The following is a 17842-nucleotide window of genomic DNA, read 5'->3' as shown; positions in this document are numbered from 1 at the left end:
TGGGAAACAATATTCCATGGTATGGTTAAGGGTGGATTTCAGTAGTTGAGAAGAAACAGAATGAGTAGTTGTTTAGAAGAAAAGTTAACACCAAGAGCAAAAGGGAAAAAACCTAGTGTTTGACATGTAAGCAACATTTGTGGTATGCTTATGCCAAGAGAGAGAGATTAGAAGTTTAGCTGTTCCCCAACAGAGATATGTAACCTTGTCTAGAAATCTGAGTGTCATTGAAAGTAAGCACTGTTGCAAAAAGCTGCTGTCTCAGTCCTGTTACTTTTTGTAACAGGACTGAGACAGAATGAGTTTTAGAAGGTTTAAAATTACCTAAGTTATCTTTGGCCCAATGTAAAATTATCTAGAGATCAACACTTAAGGAATTGGTGGTGGATATTTGAAGATAAAACTGTTTGTGCAGAGCAAAGTTTCTCAAACTGTAAGGTATGTAACAAAACTATTGATATGATTTCTAGTCAGTGTAAGAAGGTCATTAATTTACAAGAGGAAGAGTGGGAGAAACAACTGTAGGTTTGGGGAACACAAGCATTAGTGGAAAAGTTAGAAGACAGGGTGTCATCAACCATCACCCACAGAAAGCAGTAGGAGAGAAAACTGAGAATATAGAGAGAATACCCAATTCAAAAAAAAAAAAAAAAAATTGGCAATACATAAGATGGAAGCTTGTTTAGAAGATCATCATGACAAACTTGATAAAAGTCTTAGAAATGGCAAGAGAAAGTGCTTGAGTTTCACCAAACTTTTCTGTTGACTTTGTCCTAGACGGGTAACATAAGCCAATATTTCCCAGGGGATCAATATTGATGGACTCCACAATGGCAATCACTGATCAGATGGAAGGTTCGAGACAGCTTAGGAACTGGCGGTTAATGGATTTCTCCACTACTTTTGAAAGAGTTGAAGTAAGTGCACAGTGTTAGGGTCAGGTGCCACCTGTGGTTTCCCACATTTGCACGAAGTGAGTGCAAAGTGTAAAGTGTGTTAGTTGCTTGGCGGCACAAGAGGTTTCCCCCATCTCTTTGGAGTCTGCTGACGAGGCTAGTAGGGGACAGACGTGTTCAAAGCCGCTAAGTGGATTTTTCTTATTTATTGATTTGAAATTATTGTTTTTCTAAAACTTTTGATTTAAATTTAGTAGTATAGCATTATTTTGTGATTTTCTGATTAATTTGGTGTATTTATTCTTACTCGGCCTTGCAATTGCATAAAAATATCAGTAAGGGTATCCATGTGTTACAAGTCACAACTCCAGCGAACGAGAAGTTTTTTAGCCATATTTAGCCGCTTATTGAATATTTTTTACATCAAATTATTTTTTGTAAGTAGCTTATAGACCTAGTAAGGATTGTTAGTTTATTCTGAATTGAGACAGCGAGATTTGAAAGTTAATTAATACTTAAGTGTCCATAGATTACTGTTCGTAACTTCCCGCCTTTGTCCTTGTCATACGATCATTATATATCGAACCTAGATAGCGTTAGTATAGTATAGGTTATAATATTTTCGGTGATCGGTAAAATCTATTAAACTTGTTGAACTTCGTTGGCATTTAAATTGTACTTTAACTAAATACATGTACCGACTTAGATTACAAACGTAACATAATTAATTAATACATAACTGATACGGAAGTTATATAAAGGGAACTCGGAGATAATTAATACTTGACACTAAAAAATATATATCCCGTTATAACTGTGTTGGGAGATAAGTTAGGGCTATGGACTGAAATTGAAATTTTATTTAAATTAAAAGAAATCATGACTCAGACCAGAGCAGCAAAACAAAAGGCTCAAGCTAATGGAAGTGCTGTGGCTCAGAGGAGAACTGAGGGGGGCAGTTGCCTTCTGAATCACAGCCTTCTAAAATGCACAGCTTGCATGATGTTTGTGGAGCATTCAGGTACGGGACATGATATTGCCATGGGGGGATGTCTTTGTGTGTGCGCGATGCAAGGAGTGTATCGAAATCAGGCAACAACTCAGCGTTCTTATGGGCCTATATGACAGCTTGAAGGACAGGGTGGATGCCCTCGAAGGAACTAAATTGAGGGGCCCATCAAGCTCTCAGCTGCCCACATCAATGCCAGAGCTTGCACTTGGTCATCGCGCAACACAGCGGCAACCCCCAAGGCAGAATGCGCTGGTCCCAAAGGAACTAGTAGTTGTTGGTGACTCTATTGTGAGGGAAATGGGGAACATGTTTTGTAAAAAGGATAGGTGGAACAGGACCAGGGTATGTCTGCCAGGGGCAAAGGTTGATGACGTTGTAGAGCAGATATCATCTTTTAAGGGCACAAAAGGTGATATAGTTGTACATGTTGGCACTAATGATATCAAGAGTACGAGACCGGCAGAATTGCTTAACAAGTACAGGTCACTGTTGAAAAAAAGCCGTGAAATAAGGTTGAATTTGAAAGTGTCTGCAATTCTGCCCAGACACAATAGGAGGGAGTATATGATGAGAGCCTTGTCGATCAATTCGGCCCTGGAAAGATTGTGCAAGGCTCAAGGGGTAGAATTTTTTTCAGCCTGGACTGTACTTGTTAACAGGAGAGATTGCTTCTACAGGGATGGGATACACTTAAATAGAAAGGGTACAAGAATATTTGCTGATGCTACTGAGGCAGTGTTAGGTGGGTCGGAAAACTGCTAGCTTGGGGGGAGACAAAGACGAATAGATTAACAGTAGCACCCGGCAGAGGTGAAAGAGATTCTTGCACTGCTTCTATTAGAATGAGCAGAAGCCTGAAAAACAAGACACAGGATATTTCAGAGACTGCTGGGAGTGATTGCGGTACAAGTAAACACATGGGTTGTGTTAGGGTAGCTAAGAATAGAAACAGGTGCATGTATACTTGCGTGTACACCAATGCTAGGAGTTTAGTAAATAAATTTGATGAATTTGAGGTATTGCTCAAAACATCAAAGGCAGATATTGTTGGGATATCAGAGACGTGGTGTCAAACAGATATAAGGAATGCAGAACTGGAATTTGGGGAGTACGTCTACAAAAAGGATAGACTGGATAGGAAGGGAGGAGGGGTTATGCTATTAGTTAAGAAAGACATAAAATCCAAGGAAGAGAAGCCAGTGGACATCATTGGACAGTGCAGTGTCGAGTCAGTTTGGTGTGACATAAGCATTGGGAGATCAAAATTGAGAGTATGAGTGTGCTGTAGGCCTAATGACTCTGATGAGTATAATAAGAAACTGTACAGAGAAATAGAGTGAGCCAGTAAATCTGAGAGTCTTATAATGGGAGATTTTAACTTCCCAGATATTGACTGGAATTTGGGGGTTGGTCACTCACACACTAGCAAGGCTTTTGTGGATTTATTGGATGATTGTTTTCTACATCAGCATGTTCGGGAGGCAACTAGGGGGAGTAATACTCTTGATTTGATTTTCAGCAGTGATTCTTCATGCATTAAGAATCTGCAGATAAATGAACCACTAGGTGGCAGTGATCACAGTGTGCTGAAGTGGGATTTACTCAAAGAGGTAACTACCATAAGGGGTAAAGGGAAGGGTTATTGCTTTCGTAAAGGCGACTACGATGGACTGAGACAGTATTTAAATTCTATACAGTGGGACCAACTGATGATGTTACCAACAGCAAATGCAAAATGGGAAGCATTCAAAGAACTTATCTTGGAAGCTACTAGGCTTTACATACCAACTAAGAAATATTGTTCAAGGTTTAGGCCTAAATGGATATCAGATGAACTGATGAGGCATATGGCAGAGAAGAAACATGCATGGGATACATACAAATTAACACGACACAGAAGCCTATGATAGATACAAGTTGATCTGTAACCAAGTTACAAAGGAGGTTAGGCAGGCGAAGGCAGATTACGAGAAATCTTTGGCAAGGGATGCAAAGAAAAGCAGCAAAGAGTTCTTTACTTATGTAAACTCTAGAAGGAAGGTGATGAATCAGATTGGTCCACTTGATATCGATGGGTCAACTGTTGATGATCCTGCTCAGGTAGCTAACAAACTAAATGAATATTTTGCATCGACATTCACACATGAGGAGTTATTTAGCGAGGAGAAAGCCAGAGGTGTATTTAACTCTAGCAGTAAGCTAGATAATCTTGTAATAACTGAGAGTAAAGTGGAGGAGAAATTGTTGAAGATAAACACAAGAACGGCACCCGGGGTGGATGGGATCTATCCAGTTATATTAAAGGAGGTAGCAGAGGAAGTAAGCAAATCCTTAACCATAATTATGAGAGCTTCCTTGGACTCAGGGGAGATACCCACAGACTGGAGATGTGCAAATGTGACCCCAATTCACAAAGGAGGATCAAAGGCTGACACAAGTAATTATAGACCTGTGAGTTTAACTTCTGTTCAAGGCACTAGTTAAAGAAGCACTGCAGGATCATTTAGACAAGACTTTAGTTATAGCTCGGACACAGCATGGTTTTGTTAAGGGGAAGTCTTGCCTGACCAATTTGATTGGATACTATGATGCAGTCACAAAGGAACTGGATGCAGGGAATAACTTTGATATTATATACTTGGATCTTAGAAAGGCTTTTGATACTGTTGCACATGGAAGACTGCTACACAAATTGGAGCAGTGTGACATTGGAGGCAAATTGCTGCTGTGCATAAAGGGGTGGCTGAGGGGGAGAAGACAGAGAGTGGTAATCAATGGACACTGCTCGTCGTGGACTAATGTTATTAGTGGAGTCCCTCAGGGCTGGGTCCATTATTGTTTTCTGTATTCATAAATGATATTGATGATGGTATATCAAGCTTAATGTCGAAGTTTGCAGATGATACAAAGGTAGGCAGGGTTGTCCAGGACACTACTGACACTATGCTGCTGCAACAGGATCTGGAAAGGTTGAGCAGATGGGCTGAGAGTTGGCAAATGAAGTTTAACATTGACAAATGTAAAGTACTACACATGGGAAACAGCAACCCCAGAGCAACGTATCAACTCTGTTTTACTACACTGACAGTGGTAGAGAATGAAAGTGACCTGGGGGTGGTTGTGTAGGCAGATATAAAGTTCTCTGAACAGTGCAGACGGGCTGCAAGAGTAGCCCATGGTGAATTGTCAATGATATATAGGAATTTTTCTAGCAGGGATAAGGAGGTGATTATTCCCTTGTATAAGGCAATGGTCAGGCCACACCTAGAGTACTGTATACAGGTCTGGAACCCTCATTTCAAGAAGGATGTAGAGCTGCTGGAACGAGTACAGAGAAGGGCAACAAGATTAGTGAATGGAACAAAGGGGTGCTCTTATGAAGAAAGGCTTAAGTTTTGCAAATTACAGTGTCTGGAGACTAGGCACCAGCGAGGTGATCTGATAGAGGTGTATAAAGCCTTGAATGGTTTGAGTATGCTCAATGCTGATGGGATTCTTCCTCTCGCTCAGAATAATCACCTGAGAGGGCATAAATTCAAATTGAGGAAAGACAGGTGTAGGATAGACGTGCGGAAATTTGCCTTTAGCCAGCGGGTGGTTGGTTGGTGGAACAGACTTCCATCCCTTGTCGTGGAAGTTGATAGCCTAAATAAGTTTAAGGCTCAGCTGGACAGGTATTTTGAACGAACAGAGGGGTGAAGTGGAAGTGGTTTTTTTTTTTTTTTTTTTTTGGCTGATCCTGCATAAGCTTGCTTTTTTGCATCAAATGCCTCTACTAATGCTAATATCCACATTGCATTCTTTGCACATGTGACACAGAACTCTGTGAAGGCCAGAGATTTAAGATTTAAAAAGTGTGTGTGGGGAGTGGTTTGTTGTGCAGTGTTATGTTCTGTTGTTTCTATGACCACCTAGCCGTTGGGCCCCTATTGGGACCCACCATTCCCCACACTTTGCCATGAGGAGGCAGGTCAGGTACCCAGTAGATTATTTAAGTACTCTGGCAGACCCTGCCACCTAATTTCCGAGGATTTCAGTGGCAAGGCATATATATATAAAAAAATATATATACACTATGCCGTGTTCCTACCTGTTATCACCTATGGAGCTGGTGCATGGTTCACCCACTCGGCCATAGTAAGAAATAAGAATAAATTAGAATGGATACAAAGGACAATACTACTCACTGTCACCAGAACATGTTGCACAGTAAGCACACCTGCACTACAGTTGCTGACCGGGCCTCTCCTACAAGTAGCCAAAAGAGGCTTAAATTATAGACATAAAAAGAGCATACCCACAGAACTTCTGTGGATAGCCTTTGATACAGCCAACACCTTCAATGCTGAAAGAAAAAGAATAGCCGCCAAGCTCCATGAGTATGTTAAACAAAATGGGAGCAGGAAACCAAAGGTCTGGTTACCAAAAGGTTTCTGCCACACCCATGGCAGAAACCTTTTGGTAACCAGACCTTTGTGGCAATGGTTAGCCCAAAGCCACATAAGCGGCTTTGGCAGTGGCTCTTGGACTTTTTTTACAACATTTATATTGACAGGTCATGGCTCCCTAAAGGTGAAACTAACCTTCTTAGGGCTGACTGATGATCCAAACTGCACCTGTGGCGAGAGTAAAGACTGGGCACACATTCTATATGAATGTATAATTTATGACATCTCCAGAACACAGCTAACAGCACAAATTGCCCCCTTCGCTGGGGAGAAGAACATCGATTTATCATAGAAGAGGAAAACTATAAAGCCTTTACATCCTTCACACAGAAAGTATTCGAAATGCACAGAACTATCCAAAGAATGGTAATTCAGTCTGCCAGCAATTAAACAATAATCAATAGTTAAAATTGTCCATGTTTCCCACCACACGAGATGATGACCTAAAAACTGCCAGGATAGCAGTATTCTGCATCCTGACAGAAACCTAACATGACAAAACCGGGTTGACCCAGATACCCCCCCCCCCAGGACTACCCTACCATGTGTAGGAATCTGGGGCACACCAAATAAGTAACTGTGTAGGGGAGGGAGATGTACAGGCAGCCAAGGAAGCAGATTGGCTGAAAAATATCAGTAAGCTAGTAGCAAGGGGATTAGATTTTGAATGAATGAGAACGAAAGATAAAATGAATAGGCTGGGCACTGTGAAATAGTGAATTAGGAATAATCTTATTGTAAAAGGGAATAAATATCAGTTTTTGTGAAAGATAGTGACGCAGCATGAAGGAAAGAGAGAGAGTGAATGAGTGTTATGGTGAATGGGAATGAGTGGAAGAGCAAATGTAACTGGCTGAAAAAATACAAAGTTAATAATAATTTACATTACTTTATATACACTAATAGACATTTACTAACAACACAAACACTATCTCCTCTGGCCTGCACCACAACTGAAGAATAACAGTAAGTTGAAATGCCCAGAGAGTGCAGTGCAGAAAGCAAGTGTCGAACAAATGAAATGACAGCCAGAAGAATGAATGAGAGTGCAAGTGTGCTAGAAAAAAAACACAAACCATAGATGTTAGTTAAGTACACATTAATCCTAGTCTTAATCTTTTATATTCTTGCTTAATTAGCTTAACTATTAAGCATTAGTATTTAAATTTACATTACACACTGTAGCTTCCCCCTGCCCCACCGGCGTGTGAGAAAAAGATGAATTAGTGATTAAAAAAAAAAAAAAAATATATATATATATATATATATATATATACACCGATGAGCCAAAACATTTTGACCACCTACCTAATATGATGTTGTTCCTCTATGTGCAGCCAAAACAGCTCATATCTGTTGAGGCATGGACACTAAGATTTCTAAATGTGTCTTGTGGTATCTGGTACCAACGTGTAACCAGCAGATCCTTTAACTCCTGTAAGGTCCATGGTTGAGTTGCCGCAGATCGGAGTTGCTGTTCCAACACAAACCACAGATGCTCGATGGAAGCGATGTATGGGGATTTTGGAGGCTAGAGAAGTCTTCCTGATGTTCAGCGAACCGGTCTCGAACAATCCAGGTGGTGTGTCATGCCACATTATCCTGCTGAAAGACGGCGCCGCCAGAGGGGAAGACCGTTGCCATGAAAGGGTGTACCTGGTCAGCAATGGTGTTTAGGGAGGTGGTAGACATCAGAGTGCCCAGCACATGGATGACCCTGGGTACCCCAGCAGAACATCGTCCAAAGCATGACACTGCCACCACCGGCTTGTTTTCATCCCATGGTGCATCCAGGTGCCATCACTTCCCCACGTAAACAATGCACATGTACCTGGCCGTCCACATGGTGCAACAGGAAACGTGATTCATTGGACGAGACCTTCTTCCAATTACTCAAGGTCCAGTTTTGATGCTCGCGTGCCCATTGTAGGCACTGTCGCCAGTGGACCGTGTTTAGCATGGGCACCCGGAATGTCCTGCGGCTATGCAGACATATTTTCAGCAGGATTCTATGTATTGTGTGTTGTGACACATTACTCCCATCACCAGCATTCCAATTACTGGCAAGTTCACCCTTCTGTTGCCACGTACTATCCGGGAGAGCATTCGCTCACCTCGGAGTATTGATGAGCCATGGTCATCCAACACCTTGCCCCCCTCGAACCACTTTCGGTAGGTACTAACCACGGCTGACCGTGAGCATCCCACTAGTCGTGCTGTTTCGGATATGCTCTGACCCAGTCATCTGATCATTACAATTTGGCCTTTGTCAAACTCGCTTAAGTCTGTTGTCTTTCCCATCTGAAGAACAAGAATAACACTGATTAATGGAGCTCAGTACCAGGTGTTATTTATGCCGTGTCCTGATCTGCGCCGTAGTTCACCTGCAGTTGCTTCGATCTGCATAACGACTCGCTGGTCATAATGTTTTGGCTCATCGGTGTGCGTAAATATATATATATATTTATTAAATATTATATATATATATATATATATATATAATATTTATTTTCTTATTTTATGTTAAACTTTTAAGCCATTATTTAAAAATAAATCAGTGGTAGTAGTGGGTTGATATGCTAAATAAGCAGCCCTGTGCCGCCATCTATTCCTTTATTTTCTTTTATATAAGCTGGCTAAGCTTACAGTGGTGTGGCTCTCACCGAGAGCCACACCACTGACCTAGAGTGCTGTCTGTTCTATAAATTATTTCTTGCTGTATAAGAACCACCGCTGTGCAAATCCTCTGCATTGGTGGATTGTTTGGAGGAGGTATGGGTGAGTTGGTTCTTCGATCTTTTCGCCTTTGCGACGATTTGTATAGCAATTGAAATGAAGCGATTCCATGACCATTATTGGCCTCATGGTCCTCTGTCGATATGGGGCATATTGGTCAGTCTATTATTTTGATATTTTGTTTTTCTTTTAGTAGTTCTTTTAACCCCCTTTTGGGTGATATTTCACATTTTTCGGAACTGGTACCTTCGAGGTGTGTACTGCTAAATTATATTACAATTAGCATTATTTTAAATTTTATATCAGTTTTATTAATTGGATTTAAAGTGCTAAATTATATAGGGGACTATCGGCTACTGTTTATGTCTTATTACCTTTACTTCCCCCTCCCTGTTTGGTTTATGTTCTTTTACGTTATTTTTATGTTAATTTTTCGCTCTACATTTTTAGCCATACTACTGGCTTAATGTTTTATTTTGTTTTATTTTGAATTATCGGATATATCTGGGATTCATTCATGTGGAGGATGTGCATTTTTCTGCCTCTAATGATAGCTTAATATTTATTTATTTATTTTCTTATGTTATGTTAAACTTTTAAGCCATTATTTAAATATATATATATATATATATCTTTATATATATATAGTATTAAGAAAATAAGTAAGAGTAGGGGATGGAGAGTAATTGTAGTGAAAAGGAAGATAACATTAATTATGAATCAGGGACATTATTACTGTAGGGTACCTCTGCATAAGCAGAGGTACCCTACAAGAATAATGTATATATATTTTATGGTAAAGAAAGTGTGAAGATTTCTTGTTTAATCCTACTGTATACACAAGAAATGAATTCGACAAAATGGATAAGAAATGTAGCAATTTATGGTAGGATGAAGTGACCAAGTAAGATATAAAGAGACAGCTGGCAAAAAATTAAAATAAGATATGAAAAAGCAACCAAAATAAGACCACATTGCAGTGTTTTTCACAATTTTAGTGTCTTTGTCAGAGGTCATCCAACGAAATTATGAGAAAGAAGGCAATGTTCTTGCTTCTGTTTCCAACATGCTCTGTATGCTATGGTGCATGTGTGCTGTAGACACGTGTTAAGCCTGAAATTTGAAATTTTGCAGCTAGAATAAGGTCTAATAAATTGTGCCAATAAATGTAATTATAATTATTATTAGTAGGGCATAACGGATCATGGATGACCTTACAGAAGCAAGCAAAAGAATTGAAAAACTGAAGTAATGATATCAATATTTTCTTTGTTCTGCTACCTACATTTGAAATTACAGTCTACACTTTTCATTACTTCATCTCAGTTATTTGTTTTTCTATATATATTTTTGTATTTTAACTATCATTTTATGTAAAAATGGATCCTCAAGACAATGAATACATACATGGGCAGAGTAGGCTAAATTTGACCCGGGTTCTCATGCTCTGTACAGTACTCCGCAACACGACTATCACTCTATACATACACAATTTGCACACACAGGACAGAGCACAACAGCATCTAATGTTTCTAACGTGGATAAATATGGGATCTATAGCCTTAAATACAATACCTGTAAAAATAAACTATGTTTAACATGTCTTTGCATGCACCCTCAACACAACATGTCTTTGCATGCACCCTCAACCAATAATGCTACAGAACCTACCTTTTGTAAATCCAGTAACGCTATATACCTAATCACATGCAGAAGCCCACTATCATACTAGGCTGAATACACCGGTTCTCGTCCGATCACCAAAGTTAAGCAGTGTTAGGCCCGGCTAGTACTTGGGAAGGTGACCACCTGGGAATACCGGGTGTAGTTGGCTTTTATCCCCAGGGGCTCACATCTGGTGAGTATGGGCTTGGCACACCCAGGGTCCTGAGCTGGATATCATCATTCTTCCCCTTCTTGGTGATTCCTTTCTACTTCTCTCTCTGTCTCTTAGGGTAATAGGGAAGTTTTTTTTTTTTTTTTGGCAGGTGCAACATAGCCTCAGGCTTCCTTGCACCATATGGCTAATAATAATAATAATAACTTGTAATATAAAATACGTTGGACAAACAATAAACTACATCTGAGACTAAATTTTCACAGATCAGATATCAGCAACTACAAAAATAGACATAGTAATACTATGGAACAAGAAATAGAATATATGCATTTTCAAGCACACAGCTTTGCCAATATAAAAAGTAAAGTGCAGCCATTATCAACCCACTGCAGGATGGAAGCCTCCTCAACAATTCATGCTGAGGGAAATGGACCATAATCTGCCACGCTGGTCCAGTGCAAGTTGGCAGATCGACCATATTCAGCAGTCAGGGGCTTGAACCCTGGTCTACTCAAAGAGCATGTGCTACTGCACTCCCGCTCCTGCCCACTCGGCTACGGAGGTCGTCAATATATACATACCTATACTAGCACACATTAATAACACTGACATTAGAACTACGCACGAAGAATTATTCATGTAGAATTTAAAACCTTATACCCATATGGACTGAATAATAAATTTAACCATAAAATTATTACCAATAACATAGCACTGTTCTATATATGACAAATTCAATATAGTTGAATTCTACAACAAACCTCAAACATTCTAAAAAATCTAACAGTAAAAATAAAACCAAAATTATTTTTACAACCCTTAAAGATTGGGGCAAAAATAACACAGATGTACAATATATACTTAACTTACTTTTCAGCACCAAAAACAGTGTACTGAGAACACTACACAGGTTCATATACACATTTAGCTTCGAGTCTAAACAATTCTCTTACATAATAGACAACATCTGTAAATTTAAACTTAAACACCCATATAAAAAAAAATGGGTACAGAAGAATCTATCATAATCATAAATTTCCAAAGTAAAATCACGGATAACATCAGTATTAATAAATATATCAATTGTCATAATGATTTGCTTCCTAATAATAGCCAAAACATCAGCATAAAAGTCAGATACAAATATAAGAAATAATTTGGGATACTAGCCTGCAACTACAAATCCATAGCAACCAACCTAATTTCCAATAACATAGACATTAATGACTGCATCTACAAACAAAGCAATATGCAGCAATATATTGATCCCAACCATGGACACATCATCACAGGAGATTTAAATATCATTGCAGATCCAATACTCAGATATATACTAGCTCAAGGATTCAAATTCAGGCCATGCAACAAAATAAATCTAACTAGTGGTGAAACCCATGTTTAGTCTCTAGAGCAAAGTTTCCGGCAACCCCCTCCCCCATACTTCTCCTTCAACCCATGCACGGTACTAAGTACTATAGGTTTTGATACCTTTCGTGTTTGGGGGTTTCATAAAAAAAAAAAAAAAAAAAAACTACCTTCAAGAAACAGCTATATCAGGACTTAATAAACTACTGCTTTCTCCTAGTGCATAAATATAACACACCAATAAAGGCATACCATATATGGATTAGAAATACATTCACTTTATTAATATGTAAATTTTCATCACAAAGTTCAAATAGATAGAGCCAGTACAAGATCTGTTACCACACTGGTATGCAAAACTTAAGGACCAGTCAGGTTTTCACCTGTAGCTTCTCATAGGAATGGCTTGGATATGGGAAAAGAATACGAAAGGAACTTCGTAGATACAGAAATGATGAAGGAAACAACAACGACACAATAACGGAAACAAAACAGTACAGAGGGACTTTATTCAAAAATGGCAACATAGCACTGGCTGCCATGATACAGATGGATCACTGCCAAAGATGGAACAAAGGGAAGAGGTGGTCCTCAGTAGGAGATATGGCCACCCCTAATGTCGATGCAGGCTTTGCACCGCCTGTTCATACTTAGAACAAAGTTGTTCATAAGTTCTTGCAGTAACATTGCCATTCCTCTGTCAGTGCCATCTTCAGCTAGTGAACATTTTCTGGTGAATGTGGACGCGCAGCTAGGCATTTCCCCCAGAGTATCCCATATGTGTTCGATGGGGTTTAGATTGAGAAAACGCATAAGCCAATCCATACAAACAATGTCCTCACTTTCCAAAAGCATATCAACAGCTGCAGTGCGATGGAGTGTAGTGTTATCATCCATAAACACGAACTTGGGGCCAATGGCACCTCAGAACAGATGTACATGGGGAAGATTTACCTCAGTACAGTAGCGTGCACCGATTACAGTACTGCCTTCCAGTATCTGGAGTTTTGTACGTCCATCCAAGATAACACCTCCCCAGACGAGAACACTTCGACCGCCATATCGATCCCTTTCAGTGATGTTTGCAGGGTGATACCATGTGCCAACCTCTCGCCAGATTAGCTGATGTCCAGAATCGCTGCTGAGACTGAATTTACTCTCATCAGTAAAGAGTACCTTAAGTAAAGATTTTGTGGTTGTAACCTTTAGAAATAGTGTTGGTCCTTAAGTTTTGCACACCAGTGTATAATCTAGCTAAATTAAAACAAAAACTGCTAGAGATATATAAAAGCTTCATTATTACACCAGTAGATAAAGCATTGAATAACTATGCTTTTATTTGCAAAGCATAAAATGCTTTGCAAATAAATGAGAACTGAACTTAACTCCAGCAGCACATACAAACCTATATCCAGTTCCTGCAATATTATTACAAAGAAACTTTTAGCCTTTAACAAAAAATAAAACTGAGGGAACACGCAGGCCAATCCATACGAACAATGTCCTCACTTTCCAAAAGCATATCAACAGCTGCAGTGCGATAGAGTGTGGCATTATCATCCATAAACACGAATTTGGTGTGTTATCAGGGTGTGGCGTTATCATCCATAAACATGAAGTATATATGTGGCAGACTGTAATTACTAATGTTACTGAACATTAGTAATTACAATCTGCCACATATATACTTCATTCCAAAATTCCATAAAAAAACACAAATGCATAGGATTCAGATTGATAACCTCATGCAAGAATAGTTATGCACACAAACTGGGCAAAACTCTTGAACATCCAGTACAACCCTTGTTGAACATCATACCAAATAGCAAAATTATAGGCAACAACCTACCACTATTAAAATCCTTACAACATTTCCAGTATACAGATGACCCCCGCTTAAGGCTGATAATTCGTTCCGGAAAAACAGAGCACTAAGTGAATCCGTGCTAAGTGAGCACCGCATTCCCATATAAGGTAACATATGTATTTGTGAGTTGTGGTCGGTGTCATAGGATATTTCCTAATCAATGATAAACAGTAAAAAAAAGATGCACAAATGTCAGTCAAGATATTTAATATTCAAATATTTGTACATGTATATAATTTTGTATATAATTGTGTAGTAACTACTTACGTATCAAAATTAAACTTAAAATTCCAATTAAAATCATGAATTTAATTGATTTAATTTAATTAATGAATTTAATCATGAAAACTGTGTCAATTTTGGGTTGTACTTTGGCCCTCTTCCTGGTAAACTAAAAGGGGTTTTAATTTTAAATCCCCCGCAGTGTTACTACCCAACAATAAAGTCAACCAATCCTTCGCCGCTTTGAAAACTGGCATGTTTTTTTCTTCTTTCAATATGAAACGTCTTTTAGGCATTCGTTTCCAAAAAGGTCCTGCTTCATCTATGTTAAAAACTTGTTCAGAAGTATAACACATAATACCACTCTTCAATAATTTTAACAAGTTCTTTTTTGAAAGTTTCGGCTCCTCCCTGAATTTTAAATCTATTCAACCAGCCCTTACTAGTTTTAAATGGTTCTACTTTTTTTTTTTTTTTTTTTCAGGTGAGTTTTCTTCAGATCATCATGTAGGCTAATCTCTCTCTCTCTCTCTCACTTTTTTTTATAATATTTAACTTAACTGAATTCTGCATTGGATATTATCTTCAATAAAATTAAAGTCTCTCCATTTCAATCCTAATAGCCGGCCTAGCCCTGGTTGCTTGCAGTGGAACAGCTGCCTTTTCTACTGCTAAAATTAATTCTTTATTTTTTTTTATAATTGTTCTTACAGTTATATTTGCCAGACCTAAATTATGGTATACATCAGCTTGTCATTAACCGGAATCGATTCGTTTTGAAACGTCTAATTTAACTTTCAAAGTCAGTCTCTTTCTTACATTTATAGTCTTCGTACTGTGTCCAGACTTTGTTGCTTTTTCATTCTTATCCGCCATTATTAACTCTTCGAAAATGTAACTGCGTTGGTTGTATTAATTATGATACAATGTGTGTGTGTGTGTGTGTGTGTGTGTGTGTGTGTGTGTGTGTGTGTGTGTGTGTGTGTGTGTGTGTGTGTGTATGGTTGTTTATTGGCACATTAGCTGCTATGGCTATAGTGCACCTATTCGTAGGAATATTAGAAAATAATTAATAATGAAGCCAGTTTAAATTAATTTCAGTTCTGAAACCTATTCATAAAAGATGATACACACCAATTTCTTTAAAAAGCAGAAAAGTTCGTTAACATTTGCATCCTCTCCAATGATATGATTCAATGGTTCTCGACAATTAGCCAGATTTTGAAGTATTGCAGCTCGATGTTGTTGATACTGTGGACAGTCAATCAGAATGTGTTTGACTGTTAGATATTCTAAGCAGTGTGGACACTGAGGAGGATCATCACCCATTAGTAGATGGAGGTGAGTCAGATGGGTGTGTCCTATTCTCATTCGTGTGAGTACCACTTCTTCCTGCCGCACTGTCTGATTGCTCGACTGCCAGAACTCTGGGTCTTCTTTCAGCTGGAAAAGTTTGTTATTCGTTTGGTTATGCCATAATGCTGTCCACTGTGCATGGCATGCTGCTTGAATTAAGATATTATAATCGGGCACTGGAATAGGGATAGAGGTTAGGTCTAAACTTGGACTTTTGGCAGATATATCAGCCACTTCATTCCCTTTTATGCCTGAATGTGCTGGAATCCAGCAAAACTTCACTAGCTGTTGACGATGATAAATCTGCAATAACAAACTCCTGATTTTCATTAAAATATGATGATTCTTTTGAGAGGTATTCTGCATTGCTCTAATTGAGCTCAGAGAGTCAGTGTAAACTATATATTTTGCAGATGGATGTAGACTCAATTTCTAGAGCTGATCGTATTGCATACAGTTCTGCTGAAAAGTTGCTATACTCAAGTGGAAGAGAAGCTGATATGATAGCAGAGGGAAAAAGTTGCTATACTCAGGTGGAAGAGAAGCTGATATGATAGCAGAGGGAAACACAGCTGCTGCTCCAACAGTTGAAAGATATTTGGAACCATCCGTATATATCGGCAAGAAGTCAGCACAGGTTTCAATATGGCTAGCATGGAGTTGTAGCACAGTCAGTGCTGGTAGACGATTCTTTCCCCATTGAAGAAAATAGGTATCACAGGTCGGTTGAGAAAAGATGGTCCATGGTGGATGAGAGTAATTCTTTATCTGTTACCTATTGTGGAGAGGAACATTCCAAGTCTGTGATATTTCAAGGAGCCGTAGGTCAGCTGGTCGTATTTTACTTGGTTTATTTCTGTAGAGACTGAATAGTGGTTGAATAAAAAGGTATGGCTGAAAAGGATGCGAAGAGCAAGTCTGTATTTTGGCTGCATATTTAAGTAATAAAATTTTTCTACGAAGATGCAAAGGGGACTCATGAGCTTCAATGTATAGACTGAGTTGGAGATGTCCTGTATGAACCAATTGCAATCCGCAGTGCATTACGTTGAATAGGATCCAGCCAGCATAGCACACTCCTTCGGGCAGAATCATAAACTGGAACACCATAATCTAAACGCGATCTGATCAGTGCTCTATATAAGAGCAGCGAAGTTGTACGATCTGCTCCCCAAGAGAGGGCAGATAAAGCTCTTAGCCTGTTGATCTTTTTAAGACAGGCAGTATGTATTAATTTAATATGCCCAAAGAAGTTGAGCTTACTGTCCAGGATTAGTCCCAAGAATTTCATATTGTTGGCAATCGGAATGGTGGAATTTGAAATCCAAAGTTCAGGATCTGTATGCAATTTGCGTTGACTGCAAAAGTGGATTGCAACTGTTTTCTGTTGGGAAAGATGATATCCATTGAGCTCAGCCCACTTTTGTACTTTATTAAGGGACATTTGCAATTGCCTTTCAATATACCTCATGTTCTGAGAATGGCAAGAAATAGAGAGATCGTCAGCGTAAAGGCAAGCCTCTACAGTATTTGGGAGTTCTTTTGTAATGGAATCAATTTTAAGGGCAAACAGGGTTGTACTCAAAACTGATCCATCCAGTACTCCTTCCTGCGAGAATGTAGCAGAAAGGGAAGTTTGATATCTGACCTAGAAAGATCGGCTCTTGAGGAAGTTCCTAATAAATATGGGCAGGTTGCCTTGTAGACCAAGATTATATAGGTCACTGAGAATACCATACCGCCAGGTAGTATCAAATGCCTTCTCTATATCAATGGAGACCATGAGGAGGTGTTCGTTTTTCACAAAGGCATTGCGAATTTCAGATTCCGCCTTGATCATCAGATCTAGGGAGGATCTGTTTTTGCGTAAGCCATGTTGACAATTACTCAGTAGATGTTGAGTTTCAATGATCCAGGTGAGTCGACTGTGGATCATTTTTTCAAGAATTTTACCAAGGCAACGTGACAGAGATATTGGTCTGTAACTATTAGGACTGGAGGGATTTTTTCCAGGTTCCAAAACGCCAAAACTGTAGCATGGTGCCAAGAGGTTGGATAAATATTTTCCAGGAAGATCGGGTTAAAAAAGACTAGAAGCAG

General features: G+C 39.1%; 1 protein-coding gene and 1 pseudogene across 2 annotated transcripts in view; one reads left to right on the top strand and one right to left on the bottom strand.

Moving 5' to 3' along the window:
- Positions 1-17842, bottom strand: part of Sec15 (exocyst complex component Sec15) — a 654019-nt gene that overhangs the window by 113895 nt on the left and 522282 nt on the right. The window lies entirely within an intron of this gene.
- LOC150085732 (5S ribosomal RNA) lies at positions 10808-10926 on the top strand (annotated as a pseudogene).

Source organism: Mastigoproctus giganteus, chromosome 5, assembly GCF_048544385.1.
Source record: "Mastigoproctus giganteus isolate SK-2022 chromosome 5, ASM4854438v1, whole genome shotgun sequence".
Taxonomy (NCBI): Eukaryota; Metazoa; Arthropoda; class Arachnida; order Uropygi; family Thelyphonidae; genus Mastigoproctus; species Mastigoproctus giganteus.
The sequence above is the reverse complement of the archived record's forward strand: the minus strand, read 5'-3'. Positions and strand labels throughout refer to the sequence as shown.